Source organism: Lathyrus oleraceus, chromosome 5 (genome assembly GCF_024323335.1).
Source record: "Lathyrus oleraceus cultivar Zhongwan6 chromosome 5, CAAS_Psat_ZW6_1.0, whole genome shotgun sequence".
NCBI classification, from domain to species: domain Eukaryota; kingdom Viridiplantae; phylum Streptophyta; class Magnoliopsida; order Fabales; family Fabaceae; genus Lathyrus; species Lathyrus oleraceus.
The window spans coordinates 435780655-435802714 of NC_066583.1; positions in this window are offsets into that span (position 1 = coordinate 435780655).

The following is a 22060-nucleotide window of genomic DNA, read 5'->3' on the forward strand; positions in this document are numbered from 1 at the left end:
TAGGTGACCAACCAAGGCGTGAATTGGGGAATATTTCCAAAACACTCATCATCCGAAAGGAGGGCTGAAAAAGAAAACTCGATTACAGGATGGACATTCGATTCCATAAGGAAATACAAATCTTACTCGACTGGTGAAGAAAAAAAAAACTTCGACTGAAGAGCGCATGAGATATATTATCTATTACCGTCAGAACATAGATAGCATACTCACATGGAAGATTATCCGCAACCGGTTACTGGGTTAATAAAGGATAAATCAACCGAAAAGAAAGGACATCGGGATACCGACTACTGGGTATAAAATGATGACCAATCGAGGGAGAAACAATCATTACCAACAAAAGGGTAAATGAAAGATGGCTCGTCGGGGATACATTGCTTTATCAAAGCAATTATCCAAGAGATATATCACCGGTTACTGGGAGATACACTCAAAAATGAAGGAATATCAATACCGAATATTGGATAAAGATAACCAACAAAGAGGGGATTACATCTACCGGTTACTGGGTAGAAAACCAAAGAAGAGAGTAACCGTCATCGGTTAGGATAAACAAAACTAGGTTAACTCTGCAAAGGGGACAAAAATGGGGTTTACAACTACCGGTATGAGGGTAGAAAACCACAAAGATAGGACTTATAACTACCGGTTACTGGGTAGAAGGCCACAGAATTTTGTCGGGGAAAAGATGGATAATTACTGGTTACTGAGTAATCATTCATCTAAACTACGGGGAAGCTGCAAGGGGAATAACAAGAGTAGTCAATCTAGGAACGAACTAGAGAGACACAACGAAATAGGACTCATCCCAACGAGGATATAACTCAGGGGAGAAATTAGATCCCAACACATATTTTGGGGTGGAAATAGAAATAACAATCATCCACGAGGACATAACTCAGTGGGGAATACGGAAGAAAGGATAAACACTTTCTGCCTATGAGGCCGACTCTAAAATGAGAGATCAGACACAAACATCCGCTTGGGGAAATATACACCACCAAATAGCAGGAGATGACAAACAAAGATATATGGCAAAGAATGCAACATGAATATCTGGATGTTATAACCATGCATGTATATGCATGGTTTATGTATGATTGATGTTGACAGACAGACACATTTAGCACAACCAGGTCCAAGGATCAAATGGACAAACATCCGGTACTACATCTCAAAAGAGAAAGCCAGGCCCACTGGGGAAACTCCCAATCTGATGGGGGTAACAGATACCAGGAAACACTGATCTCTGCAGGGGATAAAAGCCAATGCTGAGAATCAAAAAGAGTCACTGTCGGGAACAAGACTACTTCCAGGGGAACAAGCAGAGGATTACCGGGGATCAGATAACACTGTTGGGAACAAGCAAGGGATCACAATCACCAAAGTTGGGGGATCTTCCAACAGTACGCATAGAACAGGGATAAGATCAGTCAGAGAAGCGACTACTAGGGATCTTATCAGGAAGTGATGTAGAATTTTATGGGGGACAACCACCAAACAGAAGCACATACAACAAAATCCACTTCTACACACGAAAGGAAATATCTCTGGTAAGGAAAAGGAGAACCAATCACTCCGCTGAGGATGGGATCAACACATCTTCCTTAGAAGTTCCAACGCCAAACTGAAATTAGGCAAGGTTTTGGTTGGGGAACTAAACACGGATACGATCTGTCGTAGAAGCAACTCTACTGGGGAAGTTATCCAGGGGAAGGATGAAACTCTGTGGGGAATAACCACCGATCAAAAGTTCCAAAACCAACATATTTCCTCATACTGTCGAACAAATCATCTCTGCCGAGGAAAAGAGAAACACCACCCTGCTGGGGATAGGAAATAAACATTTTCATCGCCCACTCTGCTCGGGAGGAATCAACAAACAGGCTTTGATCAGACAACTCCACTGGGGTACTACTGCTGATAACTAAACCGAGAACTACCTGTAGGCAATCAACTGGAGATATCCTACTGGTGACCATACTAGGGAGTTAAAATGGGATCAACCCTGCTGAGGATGAATAAAATGCATACTGCTGGAGATTAATGTAGGCGAGTCCACGGGGGATAGGCTACAAACCAAATGTTGAGAATTCCACTCATGCTGGGGATTTCCTACTCACTATGTGGGAGAACTCCAATCTGAATGAGGAAATACCAACTTCCTCGAAAAGATAGCATGTCAATTTATCAATTCATAAGGGATTTTAGGTCAATCCACACAAGGGATGACAACCATATAACTGATAGCACAAATGCTAGACCCAACCTAAACTAGGGAGCTAGAAAACTGAGACCAAACTCCAAAACCTCTGGGGATTTGGTGATGCACAAACTTCTTCTGCGCTTGCAGAGGAGGCAACTTGAAAGAGGATACAAGTATGTTAGGGATATGAACCAATGTCTTACCCTCTTGGAGATCATACTATCCTTGGGAGAGCACGGAAGATGTCCCAATTATCCTTTTTGTCATTATGAATGTTCACTTTGTTTAAAAAACCATTTATGAGAATTTTATTTAAAACAATGATATTTATCAATTAAAATATGCAAAATATTTGTTGAACAGAACCAAATAAGAGTGCAAAGAACTGGATAAAAGCTCAAATTTATTTGATGGAATGGTAGTCTGCAAATGGCAAGACTCCATGGACCTTTTACAAATTTGAAATTGGTGATATATATTGGAAAAGGGCTACATTGAACATAATGACCATTTCTCCACCAACTCTGAATCCGATGTATTTGAAGCTTCAGTTGACGGTGACTGAGCGAAATTCTTTGACAGATGATAGTTGGAAAAACAAAGTCTTGTCAGGATGCAGTTACTTGCCAAATCACTAATTTTTGCCTAGATTGCCCCATGGTGAGATACTCAATCTAGCGGGATATATGTATTCATTTTATATGTCTCTAACTTTTGCCTGGATCGCCCTTTCGGGTTTTCAATCCACCGAGACGCTCATTTTTGCCTAAGCCGCCCTTTCGGGTTTTCAACTTAGCGAGCTATTCTGTTTTTATTTTTAGGCGAAGTATTTCTTGACTGCATCTGAATTCACAGGACGAGTGAAATCCTCCCCATCCATAGTTGTAAGTATCAAAGCACCGCCTGAAAAGGCTCTCTTAACAACATATGGACCTTCATAGTTTGGAGTCCACTTGCCCCTGGAATCGGGCGTGAAAGATAAAACTTTCTTGAGCACAAGGTCACCTTCTCGGAACACATGAGGTTTGACCTTCTTATCAAAGTCTTTCTTCATCCTTTGCTGATATAACTGACCATGGCACATGGCAGTTAATCTCTTCTCTTCAATCAAATTCAGTTGGTCATAACGACTCTGAACCCATTCAGCATCAGTCAAATTGGCTTCCATCAAGACCCTCATTGATGGGATCTCCACCTCTACTAGAAGCACAGCCTCCATGCCGTAAACAAGAGAGAAAGGGGTTGCCCCTGTTGAAGTGCAGACAGATGTACGATAACCGTGCAAAGCAAACGGAAACATCTCATGTCAATCTTTGTACGTAACAACCATCTTCTGGATAATCTTCTTGATTTTCTTGTTAGCAGCTTCAACAGCCCCATTCATCTTGGGTCTATAAGGAGAAGAATTATGATGTGCAATCCTGAACTCGCTACAAAGCTCTTTCATCATCTTGTTGTTCAAGTTAGATCCATTATCGGTAATGATCTTGTCTGGCACACCATAACGGCATATGAGTTGATTCTTGATAAACTTCACAACCACCTACCTGGTCACATTCACATATGACGCCGCTTCAACCCACTTGGTGAAGTAATCAATTGCTACGAGAATAAATTTGTGACTGTTCGACGCCTTTGGCTCTATCATGCCAATCATGTCAATTCCCCACATGGAAAAAGGCCATGGTGATGAAATAACATTCAAAAGTGTCAGGGGAACATGAATCTTATCCGTATAAATCTGACACTAATGGCATTTCTTCATATATTTGCAGCAGTCAGACTCCATTGTCAACCAATAGTAGCCTGCTCTCAACATCCTCTTTGCCATTGCATGTCCATTAGAATGAGTACCAAATGAACCCTCATGGACTTCAGTCATTAACAGGTCTGCTTCATGTTTATCCACGCATCTGAGCAAAACCATGTCAAAATTTCTCTTATAAAGTACCTCGCCATTGAGATAGAAACTACCAGACAATCTCCTCAAAGTCTTCTTATCTTTAACAGATGCACCAGGCGGGTAAATCTGACTCTGAAGAAAACATTTGATATCATAATACCATGGCTTATCATCTTTCACTTCTTCTATTGCAAATACATGAGCTAGTCTATCCAAGCACATCACAGTGATATTGGGGACCTCATTCTAGAATTTCACCACAATCATCGAAGCAAGTGTAGAAAATGCATCTGCCATCCGATTCTCATCTCGAGGTATATGATGGAAGTCAACCTCGATAAAGAACGTTGAAATCCTCCTCGCATAATCTCTGTATGGGATGAGGCCAGGCTGATTCGTCTCCCATTCACCCTTAATCTGATTAACAACAAGGGCCGAATCACCATAAACATCAAGATGCTTGATCCTAAGATCAATACTTTCTTCTAGTCCTATAATACAGGCCTCATATTCCGCCATATTATTCGTGCATTTGAAAGTAAGCCTTGCTGTAAAAGGAAAATGTGTGCCCTGAGGAGTAGTAATCACTGCCCCAATACCATTTCCATATTGATTTACAGCGCCATCAAACACCATGCTCCATCGGGAACCAGGCTCTGGACCTTCATTAAGCGTAGGCTCATCGTAATCTTTCATCTTCAAATACAGAATCTCCTCATCTGGGAAGTCGTACTGAACTGACTGATAATCCTCGATTGGTTGATGTGCCAAGTGGTCAGCCAAGATACTACCTTTAATAGCCTTCTGAGCTCGATACTCAATATCATACTCAGACAACAGCATCTGCCAACGGGTAATCCTCCCAGTTAAAGCAGGCTTCTCAAAGATATACTTGATTGGATCCATCTTGGATATCAACCAAGTCATATGATTTAACATATACTGGCGTAAGCGCTTAGCAGCCCAAGCCAAAGCACAACATGTTTTCTCAAGCATTGAGTATCGAGAGTCACAATCAGTGAACTTCTTACTCAGGTAGTAGATAGCATATTCTTTCTTCCTTGTTTCATCTTGCTGACCCAGGACACAAGCCATAGAGTCTTCAAGAACAGACAGATACATAATCAAGGGTCTCCCTTCCACGGGTGGAGACAAAATCGGTGGATCAGATAGATACTCTTTAATATTGTCAAAGGCTTTTTGGCAATCCTCGGTCCAATCATGACGCTGATCTTTCCGAATGAGCTTGAATATTGGTGCACATGTGGCAGTCATGTGAGATATGAATCTGGAAATATAATTCAAGCGGCCAAGAAAACCTCGGACTTGCTTCTCAGTTTTGGGCACAGGCGTCTCTTGTATTGCTTTGACCTTGGTAGGATCAACTTCAATACCTCTCTCGTTGACAATAAATCCCAATAACTTACCAGAACGGACTCCAAATGTACACTTATTCGGATTCAGACGAAGCTTATACTTCCTCAAACGCTGAAAAAGCTTCAACAAGTGCTCTACATGTTCAACTTCCGTTCTAGAATTTGCAATCATATCATCAACATATACCTCGATCTCCTTGTGCATCATATCATGAAACAAGGTAGTCATAGCGCGTTGATACGTGGCTCTGGCGTTCTTCAAACCGAAGGGTATCACTCGATAACAGAATGTTCCCCAAGGTGTGATGAATGTTGTCTTCTCCATATCCTCGGGTGCCATTTTAATCTGGTTATATCCGGAAAATCCGTCCATAAATGAGAAGACATTGAATTTAGCTGTATTGTCTACCAACATATCAATATGTGGTGGTGGAAAATCATCTTTCGGACTAGCTTTATTCAAGTCTCTATAGTCCACACACATTCAGACTTTTCCATCTTTCTTAGGAACGGGCACAATATTGGCCACCCACTGAGGATATGTAGAAGTCACCAGAAACCCCGCATCGATTTGCTTATGAACTTCTTATTTAATCTTCACGGCCATATCAGGATGAGTTCTTCTGAGCTTCTGCTTCACAAGCACACACTCAGGCTTCAAAGGCAGGAAATGTTGCACAATATCAGTATCCAGACCAGGCATGTCTTCATATGACCAGGAAAAGACGTCGACATATTCTCGTAGCAACCTAATCAACCCCTTCTTAACAGATTCTTCCAGGAGTGCCCCAATCTTCACTTCTCGAACACAATCTTCAGACCCCAAGTTGACTATTTCCAAATTCTCAAGATGCGGCTGAATGATCTTCTCTTCATGCTCAAGAAGACGGGTAATCTCGTCAGGAATCTCTTCAACATCATCTTCTTCGGCCTCAAATACAGGGAACTCACAGTTGGGAGATGGTGTTGGACCATTATGTTCAATGGGTTTGATCAACCTGCATAATGAGTTTGGATATAAAGAGATTTTAGAATTCAAACAAGGCAAGTCATTATGCAGATGAAAAGATGGATTTTATTCTATTTTTAGGGTTTTATGGTGATCACCAATTTCATGCAAAAAGCAAAAAGTGAAAATAAATTGGAAAAACAAACATTTAACATGAATTTATTGAATGAAATATCATTGTATTTATGGGCCAACAATGTCATCACTTCTCCTTTTGGCATGGGAGAAGGGTTTTTAAACAAAAATGAACATTACGTTGACTTATGGACAACTGTTGGAACATCAACAGTGACCCAGTTATTGCAGACCCCTCCAGGGATGACAAAGTTGCCAGAATCTTCCTCTGCATCATCTTCCACAACAGCAGCAGCTTCCTCGTCTTTGATGGTGTAGATGAAACCACCACTCTGAAACAGCCCATGTTTGTTGAAAACTCCCGAAGAAAACCCTATGCCAGCCCAGGATTTATTGTCTTCCAGCTTGATCATTTGTCCTAAACTAGTAGTTGTGCCATGCTCAATGGCCAACTTCGCATCATTGTAGGATGCAAATGAAGAAATACCTTTCTTAGAAGGCTCAGCAATAGACAAGGCTTGGAACAACGTCCCATCCTCGTCCTCAACATCGATGTAAGAAAAGGAAGATAGATTGCTAACCAAGAGAGCCTTCTCTCCCCCTACCACCACCAACTTTTTGTTCTTGACAAATTTCAATTTTTGGTGTAGGGTGGATGTCACGGCGTCTGCCTCGTGAATCCATGGTCTGCCCAACAGACAACTATATGATGGGTGGATATCCATGACTTGAAAAGTGATCTGGAAATCACTTGGTCCAATCTTGACTGGGAGTTCAACCTCTCCAATCACAGTTTTGCGCGATCCATCAAAAGCTTTTACGACCATTCCATTCTGCCTCATGGGAGGCCCCTGGTATGACAGTATGGCGAGAGTGGATTTTGGAAACACATTCAATGATGATCCAGTGTCTACCAGCACATTAGACATGACATCATCCTTGCAGCTCATGGATATGTGAAGTGCCAAATTGTGGTCTCTTCCCTCCTCGGGGAGATCAACATCATAGAAACTCAGATTGTTACAAGAAGTAATGTTTGCAACAATACTATCGTATTATTCTATTGTGATGTCATAGTCTACATACGCCGCGTCCAACACCTTTTGCAGAGCTTCACGGTGTGGCTCAGAGTTTATTAACAAAGATATCACAGAGATCTTTTATGGCGTTTGTAGAAGTTGATCTACAACGTTGTATTCACTCCTCTTGATGAGCCTCAGCATCTCATCATAGTCCTCTTTCATCATGTCATTCTGGCTAGCAGGGACAAGAGTTCTTACAACGGCGGGAGGTCTATTAACAGCAAGTGCCGGATTCGGAGAATTGGAAGAATTCCCAACCGGACGAACAGCACAATCAGCAGTATCAGCCCTTCTGGTGTCAGTTTGAGGTTTCGGCGGCGCCGAGAAAACACGACCACTACGGGTCATGCCACTGACATCAGCGATATTAACAACAGAGGTGGAGGGTAGGGGCACCTCCTTCCCATCTTCCAATACCACAACATTATAACGATAGGGAACAGCCTTACCAGAAGAATATGGCACAGGGCCAGCTGGCTTAATTATGAGAGTAGGAGAAGCCTTCTGCTTGCTGCCATCATATCGGATGACGACAGGCTCAGGGATCCTGAATACTGGTGATATCATATTAACTTCATCATCCTCATCGCGATTCTGAAGTATTTCAATTACACCTTCATCCAACATTTCTTGGATGTATTTTCGAACTTGACGACATCCCCTCTCATTGACAGTGCAAACACGGCATCTGTCATGGTCATGCTCATAGTGACTGTATTCACACAACAGTCTATGAATCTCGACCAAAGATTGTTGGATATGGCTGACATATCAGAACTTATATTTACCAAGGCAACCGTGGACCATGTTGACAGCAGATTTCCCATGCTCAGGCAATGGGTTCTTCTTGACGTTAGGACCTACGTCCTCGAAAAACAATATACCGCTTATCACAAGGTCTTGAACCTTGGTCTTCAACAGATAGCAGTTCTCGACATCATATCCGGGAGCACCTGAATGATAACCACAGTGAAGCTCAGGCTTATACCACCACTGAGGATTAGTAGGTATAGCCGGTGGGTCACGTGGAGTGACCAGTTTCCTTTCTATCAAAGAAGGATATAGCTCTGCATAGATCATGGGAATAGGATCAAAAGTGACCCTCTTCCTATCATAGCTTGTATTGGTCTAATTATTGTTTCGAGGCTGGTAGGCCTGCTGTTGAGGACGGTGTTGTTGTTGTTGATACTGTTGATGTTGCTGTTGCTGGTTCTGATTATTATGCTGATAGTGTTGGTTTTCTCTGAAAATAGGTGCTATATGAGCCACCTGATGCTGGTTACCGGCGGGACGCACGGTCTTCCTCTTCACAGAGGGTCTTCTGGATTTAATATGGGAGGTCACAACATGTGCCTCACCATCTTTCTTCTTCCCAAACGCCCCATATCGTTTGGCAGAAGAGCCTTCTTCTCTAGTCAGGTGCCCTTCCCTGAATCCTTCTTCCAGACGCATCCCCATATTCACCATCTCGGTGAAGTCATAAGGAGCGTTGTCAATCATCCGCTCATAATAGAATGAACTCAAGGTCTTCAGGAAGATCTTGGTCATCTTTTTCTCTTCCAGCGGATGCATAATCTGTGCAGCTAATTCTCGTCACCTCTAGGCGTACTCCTTAAAAGTTTCATTGTCCTTCTGGGACATGGCCCTCAATTGATCCCTATCGGGAGCCATATCCATGTTATATTTGTATTGCTTGACGAAAGTTTCGCCAAGGTCGTTGAAGGATCGGATGTCACGTGGAGTGATCATTGTCGGTCTGAGTCGACATTTTTCGGGCGTACATAACCAAGTGGCTGAGCGGGCAAGTATTTCCCTTGTACTTTTCAAAGTCAGGTACTTTGAACTTTACAGGGATTTTGACATTTGGAACCAGCAAAGCTCAACAGCAGACTTGCCAAAGAGGTCCTTCCCTCTGAGAGTTTTGAGTTCCTTGCGAAGCTCAAGGAACTGATCATTCATAGCATCCATCTTTTCATACACGTCTGGGCCCTCAGATGGCTCAGACTGATAAGTGGTGTCGTCTACTCTCGGCATAGTATGCACGACCGGAGGTGGCACAGCAAGGACCGGGCTAGATGCCGGTAGAGAAGCAAACGTTGGGGCGAGACCCTCAGGAACAAAATTCACGGGCATCCCCCAGGGAAACCCAGCTAGCATAGCAGTAGGCGTGAAGTGGGCGCTAGCAGCAGGCACTGTTGAAGAGGCAATCTCAGAGGTGACTGTCCTCTGGGGAGGAGTTAAAGGCGTTGGAGACGACTGGCTTTGAGCGGCCATGAAAGACTCCATCAGGGAAGTCAATCTAGCCACTTCCTCCTTCAGTTCTCTGTTCTCTTGTTCTAGGTGATCCATTAGTCTTGAAGAGTTGGCTCTGGTGTAGTACCGGTGAGTCAGCTTGTCTTCAAAATAAATGAAGAACGCAGAGTTAGACCACTGAACAAGAAACCTGGAGCAAAACCTGCTTATGCACATGATGCATGCAATGCTTGTGCATATGATTTTATTTTTTAATCAGAGGAACTTTAGAGTCCTATTTGCAAATATTTGGAAATATTAATCAATTAGACATATATGGAAATATCATATCAATAATATATGGAAAATATTTTTACACCAAAGAAGTACAGTCTTGGTAACCAAATAACACAATACAAGAGAGAAGGAAAATGAACATCCTATGGAACCCTAGAAACAATCGTCCAAAGCTCTGGAGACTGGAAGATAAGCTGCACGAAGCCTCTTCACCTCTCGCTCATAGGCTGCCTCCATATCTGCCTTCTCTTTGGCGAGTCGATCGTACTTCCTCTTCCAAAACTTGGAAGACTGAGGAAGGAGAGAAGTCACCACATCATCAGGCTCGTCGATAACCTGATGCTCAAGAAACTCTATCAATGCATCCTTATCTCTAAGCTGCTGAAGTAGCTCCTCTCGCTCACGGATCCAAGCACATGAACGGTCTTCGTCTGTCAACTCCTCTACTCCTTGGTCAGGGAGGGTTGAAGGCCCGGCCACAACCAAAGGTGTAGGTCTTGGATAATCATAAGGCATAAGGTACTCATAAGCTCTCCTCCTAACCCATGAGGTATAGGGTTCCAAAGCAATACAATTCTTCGGACCTAGCTCTTTCCTTCCCTTCCTATGGATCTTGCGCCAAGCGCGGACCATCCTTCCCTTCAAGCCTTAGGGATCTTTACTCTCTTGAAAGAACACACCTTCTAACAGAATGTTATTAGGTTTATCCTTTAAGGGGAACCCAAGCTGACGACGTGCTAAAACGGGGTTGTAGTTAATCCCACCACATGTACCAAGAAGAGGCACATTGGAGAATTCACCACAAGAGTCAATAATCTGCACACCATCATATACACGGTTGTACCAAAAGATATCATCATTAGTGAGAGATATGAGTCTCGTAGACCACCGTAGACATCCTTTGTTTTCCTTGAAGGCAACCGTCTACGGCAAGTGAGAAATAAACCACTTGTACAACAGAGGCAACACACAATGGTACCACCATCATTTGCATTCCTCATATGCAAAGAGAAATAAGTGTCTCCCAACAGAGTAGGAACGGGATTAAGAGTAGAGAAAATCCTAATGGCGTTCACATCCACAAACTTGTCGATGTTGAGGAATAACACTAGCCCATAGATGAGAAGTACAAATACGGCCTCAAAGGCGTCCTCACTCATGGCCTTCCCATACAAAGTAGCTTGAGCAATGAGGAAATCAGATGGGAGAACTTGAATTCCACCTTTGGTAGTCATATGAGCACCCACCAGAGATTCATCTATATGCAACAGATCAACAATCTCTTGAGAAGTAGGAACCCTCTCCAAGCCACTGAACGGCAACTGGTCTAGAATAGGTATGCCCACAAGATAAGCATACTCCTCAAGCATGGGCAAAAGCTGGAAATCCGGAAATGTGAAGCAACGGTACAAGGGATCATAGAACTGCACCAATACACTCATCAGACCTTCATCCACCTGAGTAGCAAGAATAGACAGAAGCTTCCCATGACGAGCTTTGAACTCCAAGGGATCTAATACATAGGATGTCAAACTCCTTAACTCTTTCAAGTTGGGTTGCCTGAAACTGTACTTCTTTGAATTCCTTCTTTGTCTATCCATGTCTGAAAATTTGCAAATAGACCTCTTAAGTTCCTTGAAAATTTGCTCATTGTTGATGATATGGATGTGTATGAATGCATGAATGCATGAATGCAACAATCACACTCAAGGATCAAGAAAATCACACCACACAAAGGTCATGGGATGGATCAAGTCATCCTTAATATCAATCATCCATTTTGGTGGATTATGGTTTACACATTATCAACACCCAAGTTCCATTGATATTAAGGATATACAAGAACGGATCAACCATGAATCAAGGGTTTGTTGCAAGTCACGAGCATGGAGTCTCGGTTAAGAACCACCCAAAGGGAGTGTACTCGGGTTAAACCTGCCAATCATGTTCTACACGAGGTTCCCATAGTCATCATCCCATCTTTCGGATATTATCGGATAAACGACTACTCGTATTCCAAAAATATTCTCAAGAGAGATTCTTATGAGTGTACGTATCGTGTAACAATCGTATCAAATCTTACACTTGAACGACCTTCGCACTACGTCCTAAAAATAGGCCAAGATGGTCTTGGTAAACTAAAGTCCTTGGCTTCTAAGGTCTACATTGGAAAGAGTAATGCCTAACCACGACTACTCATGTGACATTATTGATCCCAATATGACCTCCACCAAGTGAATGGGCTTGCAAGTCAACTTGCTAAGGAATAACTCCACACAAGTCAACAAGACTATGCCATTCTCCTATCCTAAGTGCACTCGAGTTCGGGTATAGAACTCATCTCACAAGAGACCACCAACCACACAAGCAATTGAATATATCAAGCAATTCATACATTACAAACAATACAGTAATCCCAAATTTGCACAAAAATATATCACAAAATAATATACAATACAATACAACAAAAGTGAAAAGTAGGCAAAACCCACTAGGTAAATGTCCCTAGCAGAGTCGCCACTTTTCTGTAGCGGGGTATTCGTTACCTTTAGATTTATTGACTAAATCAAAAGTAAATCATACAAATTAAGTCACCACTTTTCTGTAGCGGGGTATTAGTTACCTTTAGATTTATTGACTAAATCAAAAGTAAATCATACAAATCGAGTCGCCACCGCACTTCTATTTATCCAAAGGAAATGTTAGAAAGCGAACAATAACCGAGAAGTTTTCTCAAATCAAAAACTAATAAAAATGTCAGAGATCGGGGTAAGGGGGTTGGTTATGCAATGGGAAGGTTTTAAGCACCCAAAACATCCTAGGTACTCCTAGGGAGCCCTTTTCACAATTTGTTGTAAGGTAGGTAGGTATTTATGGAAATTTATTTATGCAAACATGATTGAGGGGATGAGAGAATAATATACAAATTATTTACAATTTTGTGTTTGAATGGATAAACCCATTGCCTACGTACCATCTTAAAAAAAGATTAGGATCAAAACCTCGTAGTTCGGGGTAAAAATCTCAAAACAAGTTGGTGAATTGATTGGTCCAAAAGCCTTAAGGTCTTTTGTTATCAAAGGGAGAAAACTCAACCTAAAACCATAAATCCACCATGTGAGGATAGCTTCAACATGCTAGTGAGGGGTTAACCATATAATAAGCATGGAAGACTCATTGTCCATCACTAAGGATATAGGTGAGTATTATATCAACCTCAAGGATAACTCAAACCTAATAGTTAAGGTTTATGAAAAGCATTGGCAAAAGTGGCCATTGAAACCACAAAACAATTGAGTGAGTTGTATTTACCAATGAAAAGTATTTACAAAATATGGTCAAAGTTGACTTAAGATTCAATTCAAAATAAGTGTTATGAAAAGAAAGTTTGACAATCAAAAGCATAGTGCTGAGGTTTCTAAATTTGAAAACAAATGTTAATGTTTGCACAAAAGTTTTGGCTTGGGTTAGAGTAGAGGGAAGAAGAAGAATGGCTAAGTCCTAAACATACAAAGATGAAGGAAGAGAAATAAAACCACAAATGGGGTTCCCTTCTTGAGATCATAGTGATGATCCAAGTAGCTCCCATCCTTTGGAATAAGCAAGCAAATAAGCAAATACTCAAGCAATCAAGCACACAATCAAACAAAGCTCGTAGGAATCTTCCAATGGCTTGTGTATCTCTCACTTTGGATGCTCATGACAATGGCTCTTCAATTTGGCTCAAATGGGAATCCCTAGCACAAGAACACACACATCAAAAAGTTCTATAACGCAAACAAAGAATGGACAAGAGTGAGTTTAGAGATTAGATCCTTTCAATTCATCTTCAACATTAAGCATTCTAAAGGCATGATGCCTAGTTTCTCTTTGACATGTATAGCACTCTAAAGGCATGGGGCCTAGTTGCTCTTTAACTCCATTTTGCATAGGGAATGTCCTAAAGTCTATGTCCTTTTGTCCATTTGCATTTGGTTCACATTAATCAAAACAAAACACAAGCACAATAGTATATACACAATTATATGCTCAAGTGAGCAAAAGGCAAATTGCATTAATATAAACATGAGCTCAAGTGAGCAAAGGGCAAAAGCAAATGGAATAATGTACAAGAATATTAAATTGCATAAAGTAAATTGCAAGAATTAAAAGTTAGTGGTCAATAGTTAGAGTTAGTGTGCCATAAGGCAATTTAGCGCTATGTTAAGCAATCGTAAGTGGACTAATGTAGTAGTCACACCTATCTGAGACCGCTCAATAAAAATATAGGCAACAAACGAAGTTAGAGACCTTGACTAGTAAGCCAAGCTCCTACAACTTGCCATGCCAAAAGAAAATGAGAATGATCTTGTATTGATTTAGGTTTTTTTCTTGATTAAGAAGCAACATATCCTTAATACAAAGCCATTCACTTGATCTATGATCAAGATGAATTAGATTTGAATCAAAGAATGTTAAACCTCCCATACATCAAGGCTAACCACCAATCTTTAACTCATTGATCAAAAATGAAAAAGATGAAGAAGAAGGTGAATAAGAATGTACGTTAATTGAACTTCGAATGAAATAAGCAAAGCACATTGACCAAAGATAGATGGAATCAAGGTCAAACAATAGTAAACATAAGTAAAATGAAACTTAGAAGTTAAGAAACAAATAAAATATTTTTGGTATTTTTGAAAATTAAAATAATACTTGAATTAAAATAAACAATTAAAGGTCAAACTTCAAATCCATTTCAAATCAACTTTGAAAAGTCCAAATGGATCATCCTAAGTTCAACAAGGTCAAACAAAGTTTGACAAAAAAATTCAGCATTTTTAGAAACCAGAAACTTTTTTTAATCAATTAAAATGCATGAAAAATAACCTAATTGAACTAAAATCTCAAATAAATCTCAAATCAATTAATAAATTGATGAGAATATTTTTCATAGATCCATCATCATTCAAATAGATTAAGAAAATATTTTGGTACTTTTTGAATATTGAAAACTATTTAAAATGAATTAAAAATAAACAGAAAAGAGAAAATTCATAAAAAATACCAAATGAAAAAATAAAAAATATTAAAAATCATTTTCAAAAACTAGAATTAAAAAGGGAAATAATGCAATTAGTCCCATATTTTTTGGAATTAAAATGAAAGAGTTATGATTTTTTGAAATAAAATGGAATTAAGAAAATAAAATGAAATAATTCAGAAAATAGAAAAAAGTTGGGGCGTTAGGTCCAGTCTCATTAATTGAGATGGCGCATCCAAAGGCTATGGCATGCGCGCGTATCATGATCCTCAATCAACTGAACCACACCAAGATTTAATAAAAGTCATAATAAGGAAGGGTGGAGATTAGATCCGGAGATCAGATCCAGGGGCCCATATTCAACCTGGCAAACGGACGGTGGTGTACGACCAGGGATTCCGGCCAAAGTTGCAGACAACAAAACTTATCCAAATGAAGCGATCCTCATATCATTGGAAAGCTGGGGTGATGTACATCACCTCTGTACCATTGGTTTTCCTTCTAGATCCCCATAGGAAGAGAAATCAGAAGAGGAAAATAATGGAGTTCAAACTGAACTTGATGATTTTGCAAAATTAAAAGCACAGTTCAAATGCCTCTGATGAAAGGACTTCAGCCAAACCAATAAACACAAGCAACAAGCAGGGATCAATGAGTTTCGAAGAAACAAAGTTTGAACATCCACCTCTGAAATGTAGACCTATGGAGCACAATTCTTCACAGCTCTTGATTACAATTTACTCTTGAGATGGAAATGAGATGAGGCTAAGGAATTAGAGTCCAAAGAACAAACAAGGAGGTTGAAATTTGGATATGAAAATTGAAAGTGAAAGAGAGAAATTCCTTTAGGTGTGGTTATGGATTCAATTCTGCAACATCTAAGACGCCTTCAGGTTGCTGAATGATGAAGCCAAGCATGCTTATTTATAGTGAAAGGCAAGGCAAAGCATGAGAATTGCATGTGCATGAATGATAAGGGCCTCCATTAATGGGCCTGTACAGGCGCATGGAGGGCCCAAATCTGATTGGTTTGGCAAGCTGAGGTCATAACAAGATGAAATGGACGTGCAAATGCAATTGATTTGGAGTGTGCAATCAGTTTTCAAGTAGTTTCCATAAATGCACCAAAATCTTCTCCTCTTCGAAAATGCCTCTTCCAAAAATAAAACATGGCCTTATGGGTAATGGTTGGAAAGGTCTTGACATGAGGATCAATTGTTATGTTGAACAAAACTTCATTTGGAATTGGGAAATTAATGAAAATTGGTCATAAAGTTCAAGGTGCAAAACATGTTAATGTAAAAATTTTCAAAATGGCCCTACTTCAATCCCTTCCGTTTCAATGATGCAAGCCTTAAATGACAAAACCTTCAACGTCAAAGTTGTAGAGCTTTTCAAGACAATCAATTTGGACTCAAATTTTGAATCATTTAGAGTTTTGATGAGAAAGTTATGGGCACTTGAAGTTGTACTTTATGAAGTAGACATCTTAAACTTTCCAATGCATTTGATCCCACCTCAAAATCATGAAAAATGAATGAGTTATGTCTTTGGGAAGTTGACCCAAAATTAGGGTTTCAGTCAAAATGACCTATAATGTTTTGAAATGGATGATGACCTTCCAAGCTTCAAATAAGTTTTTGATGAACATGAAAGTTGTTCATAGGGTTCTTAAGAACATGTTTTCTCTTGGGGTCATCATCATTTGACAAACACATCAAAAGTTAGGTCTCAGTGGATTTCAAAATAGTCAAATGAATTGACTGATCAACTTCTCAAGTCCATACTTCAAATCTTGATGAATGGATGATTGAGGACACTCAAATAAGCTCAAATATGCATGAAATGATGAATAAAATAACTTCCCTTGATTTTATTTGATCATGGGTTGAGCAAGGCACAGTCAATACACAGATGAATTAGGGTTTCCTTGGGAAACAAGCCTCAAGCCCCTTGGTTTGCTTTGATAAAATTGACAAAATGAGATACTTAGGAGGCATGCATGATGATTGAGAGCTTTGTGAACCATTGTCATGCTTTCTTTCACCTTCACCTGGCCATATTAATGAGCATAGGGTCTCCTAAGAGCCTTGGATCTTATGATTGCTCAAGCTACAAAACAAAAGATGTTAGTGACATATTTTTGTGCTTTTGGTTAGTAAAAAAAGTAAGAAAAGAAATAATATACAACTCAAGCATGCTTGGTGGTCTCAAACCAACTCACACAAGTCCCACCCTAGGGTTAGGAGCCAAGATGCTATGATCCTTGAGGCAAGATGCAAAATGCAATGATATGATGCTATGAGGGATCTTAGGGTCAAAATTAGGGTCTTACAAGGGGTAACCACATAACCTTTGGGTTTGACCCTCTTCTTTGAAGTCTTTGCTTCTTTCTCCAGATCAAGCAGTCTCCACTTTGGCCTTTTGCTACCCTTATGATTCACAAGTTCCACCCACTTCTCTTGTGGGATATCCCATGGAGGAAGAAAGGTCTTTGGTCGAGGCTGCTGGAATTTCCTTTTGTACTCCTCATTTCGGCGAGGCGCCCCACTTTTGTCGAACACAAACCTTTGGATGTTGGGCTTTTCCTCTTTCAGTTCTTCTTCTTGTCAACTTCATACTTTTCAGTGGATTTCTCATCGAACACAACATTACACCTTGGACATAGAACTGCCGTGGACCTACTTATTTTGCATTTCTCCTGGAAATCAGTCAGGTCTTCTCCAGCTTGAGGATAAACTATCTCTAGTTCATCTTCAGTCTTTTTTTTGAAACCATCAGTAGTTTCAACCATCATACATTCAAAAGATTCAACAACCAGAGACTTGTTGAGACCATCAGTAGTCTCAACCATCATGCATTCAAAAAGTTCAGAGTATAAGGCTTCTTAGACTTTCAAAGGATCTAAGTTTACTAACATCTTTGGCCTTTCACCAAATTGAAGCATGCCCTCCTTCAAAGCTTTTTGCACCAAATCCCTAAAAATAACACCTTGAGATGTTTTATGACCAAGAAAATTTTGAAACTTACAGAATCCCCTTTTATTTTTTTTATCTAATGGGGGATCTTTTAAACCTTGAGGAATAATAATTTGACCATCTTTAACTAACAAATTAAATATCTCGTCACATTTAGATACATCGAAAGTGTAAGTTTTAGCAACATATTTATCTCTTTTCTCTGTTTCGATGGGAATTTTCCCGTTTGATGGTTTCAACAATCTACACGTGTAAGAAGGTCTTGGCTTGAGTTCAACCATAATGACCTCGCTTTCATCGACGGGCTCTTCATTGTCAAAAGAGTACTCATCAACTACCACATAAGACACTTTCTCTTTCTTATGGTATCTACTAGTTTTGTTTTTTTCAGCTTTCAAGCGTTCGATCTGTCGAACTCTATCAACTAATTGTGTCATATCCCTAAGATATTGTGTGTCTAACTTCTTTCTGATAGAATAGTCTAAACCGCCCGTAGCTATTTCGACTAATTCGCGCTTAGGGACTTGAGTAAAGCATTTTTCTTTTAAAAGTCTAAACCTGTTGAGATATTGATCGAATGACTTAGCGGTCTTTCATTTGACGCTGGCCAGTTCTTTCAAACTTATTTTCGACTGCCCCATGTAGATCTATTCATGGAATAATCTCTCTAATTGCTTCCACGTATGGACGTATTGCGATGGTAGCTGTAGCACCTCAAATTTGCACCCTACCATTGTTTACATTCATTTCATATTAGGTCATAGCATTAACAATGTCCACTGCATAACATTGCATTGTCCATTTGCCCAAGAGCAAGCTCAATTGATGGATTGGGTCAGACTGATCAGGAGAATCAGTCAATCAAGCAAGGGAGTGCCATTTTCATTGGGACAGGGCCCTAGGGTTGATTTATCAAGCTCATATGGTCTAAGGATCATTTTGAAGTGGTTTGGCCAAAGGTTGGATGCTCAGAAGTCACCAGTCATTGTTCAGTCAACCAGAAACCCTAGAAAGTCAACTGTGGTCAACTGTGCCCGATTTTATGGATTGGAAGGTGGGAAATGGTTTGAAAGGCCTCATTCATGTCCATATGAGTCTCATTTGACATACCAAAGACCAAGGTTGAAGATTTGGAGGTCAGACAGAAAGTTTCCAAAAATAGCAGGTGACCTGTAATTTCAGCTGCCCAAAATGGAAACTTTTTCCCCTCAAAATAACTTCATCATACAAGCTTCAAATGATATTTTGTCCAACATGAAAGTTGAAGAGCTTGACCTCACCTTTCCAAAAAGTCCAAGAACTTGAAAATCCAATGCATGGTTGGAAAATTAGGGCTCAGTGAATTTCAGAAATGACCCATAATCAGGAGGCCATAATCTCCACATGGTTTGTCCAAATTGCAAGTTCTTTATATGCACAAACTCCATTTGACATGTACTTTCATGGTGCATAATTGGATTTTCTCAAAAGTGGCCAGTGCAAAAAGTCAAATTTCAACTGGACAGTTAAATGAACCAGGGGCAAAATGGTCCAACTTGTGAAATAATTGGAATTTTTGAGTGGGGATTTTTGCAACACTTCACAAATGGCATTTGAAACTTGTTGGAATACTCATAACATGCCAAGGCTTCATGGTTTGAAAATTGGCTTATGAAATGAACTTGAAAAATGAACACATAAGCCATGACATAGTGAAATTGAGAAGTATACATTCAATGGACATGGGACCAATTCTATCAGCTTCCAAATGAATTTTGTGACTTGTTCAAAGGGATAAACCACTGTTCCATTGATCAAAACCATCCAAGGGTAAAAAGGCCAAATGCACTACAAGCTCATTTTCACTAATCACCAAAAATTGGCTAATTATGATTAAAGCTGGGATTAGTGTGAAGTATATAAACTTAACTCTAACAGAATTGCAGACACTAATCACAATTCACAGATCCAAAACAGAAATCTCAAGAAAATCTCACCAATCCTCTCAACTTTTCACACTTTGCATTTTGATTCTTCTCCAGAATTCACCAAGATTTCCTCTATTGTTTCGTGTTTGCTTTCTTGATCCTCCCTGTGCAGGTGTTGTTACAATTCTGTTGAAGGAGATTTGGAGCAAATCGCATCAGGATCTTCACCAAAGCAAGGTTCATCCTCCAATGGCAGTCGAGAAAACGGCATTGATCTAAGCACTCTCGAGCTGGATTCTCACCATCATTCATCTCCTTAGAGCTTGTGCAGCTTCTGTTTTCACTCATCAAGGCAAAACACGCACGGAATCCACGGCTGCGCCTCGAAAAGGTTCGGATTCGACTATCACCATTCTCAAAATCATTGTGTGTTTATTGTAGAGCATGATGAGTAGAGTACGCAGCAACTCGTAGAATTAAAAACCGTTAGGATTTGAGAGAGCAATCGTGAATCTAAGCTTTGATGTGAAATCTTCTTCCGCTCGATCTGTGCTGTACGATAAGAATTAGGATGAATCGTTGTGATATTTGAGATCCTGAGAACGAGACCTTTCCAACGGTTATAGGCATGTTTAGTTTCGTTGAAGTTCGTAGTTCATGTGTTCTTGAGCTTGTTGTTGGATTTCTGAAAAAAAACGATGAACAAGTAGCTGTTCGATCCGCTGAACCGCGTTTCCGATTTCAAAACCTGTTTACCGCCATGTTCCATCCATTCACGCGTCGCCAGCTCAATTATTGAAACGGCCGCGTTTTGGCCCTGGCTCACTTAATTACCGTTTTGCCATTTCGTCCAATTAAATTAATAAAATCCATATTAAATCCTCAATAATTATTTCAATAAATCCACAAAACTTCAAAAAATCATAGATTAACCAATATCCGTCCAATTAATTTGAGACTTTTTTTGTTAATCTCCATTTTTAATCTACTTTTTTTAGGCAAAAAAATGTAAATTGTGCTTGGTGGAATTTTAAATGGTGAATTGATTTTTGACATGTATGATATAATTGCATGTTTTGCTATTTTAATTGTGAAATCACCATGCCTGATCCGAATGAATTGAAATTTAGAGTATGATTCTTGACACATTTCTGGAGATTTTGACATATGATTTGTAATTTTTGGACCTCTGGTTTGCTAGATGTGATTAATTCTTTTTGAGTGTGACAACATGTGTCACACTTTGATATGCTGAGTTCATGTATTATTTTTCCATGCTTCCATTAGGCCTATGGTTCTGATTTTTTGCATGAGATACCTTTGACATGTTAACTTTCAACATGAATTTTTGTGGATTTTAATAATCCATTTTCTAATTTATTAGAATTTTTGTTTGCTGCTTAGCATTTTTAGGGCTTTGCTTGTGTAACATTTTTTCCTATGTTGCCAAATCCTCATCCCTAACCCTATGAACATGAAATTTGGTGAAGTAGTTCCTGACATGTATAGCTTTCATTTGGCTTTGGTCCTACTCATTTCCCATTTAATATCACTGTTTACCATTTGATTGAAGTTAGTGTACATTTAGGGACCTCATTTGGTTGTGTTTTTGCATGCCTTGTCATGTTGAATTAATTCCTATAGTTCCACTAGTCCAAATGGCATGAAAATTGATATGTAGCTTGTTGAATGTCCTCTGTTTAGGATATAATTTTTGTGGAATTTTCTATGTTGTTTTGATATTTTTTTGGATGTAATCATTCTGGTTGTCCATATGTGATTCTACATTGCTTACTTTGCCTTAATTTGTGCATAAAATGAAATTGGTGTATGGTTTGGATATGAGACCAATTGGGATCCCTTTGTAATTGAATTATCTTGGTTTTGATTATGATTTGCTTGCTGTTTTAGGATTTTTCCATCCTTTGGACCCTAGGCTTGGCCTAGTGGTCTAGTTACTTATGTTTGA